The sequence below is a fragment of the Priapulus caudatus genome, unplaced genomic scaffold (genome assembly GCF_000485595.1).
Source record: "Priapulus caudatus unplaced genomic scaffold, Priapulus_caudatus-5.0.1 Scaffold2525, whole genome shotgun sequence".
Taxonomy (NCBI): Eukaryota; Metazoa; Priapulida; class Priapulimorpha; order Priapulimorphida; family Priapulidae; genus Priapulus; species Priapulus caudatus.
In genome coordinates this window covers 7,922-8,214 of record NW_014579586.1, presented here as the reverse complement: position 1 = coordinate 8,214, position 293 = coordinate 7,922, and positions in this window count along the sequence as shown.

Genomic DNA, 293 nt, shown 5'->3' with positions numbered 1-293 from the left:
CGAGCGAGAAAGAGAGAATAAGGGAGAAAGGAAGAAAGATAGAGAGGAAGAGAGAGACGGAGAGGGAGAGAAGCGGGGAGAAGGGGAGTGGAAAGAGCAAGAGAAAGGGAGAAGAGAGAGATCGGGGGAAGGGACGGAGAGACTTCTCTTTATTAATCTCTTTTTTCTCTCTCATTACGGCTGTTCTTCAATCTTCGCCTCTCTCTCTCTCTCTCTCTCTCTCTCTCTCTCTCTCTACCCAGGCTTCATTCTTACGAACAGCTTTCGAGTTCACGGAAATGACAGATGCCGGA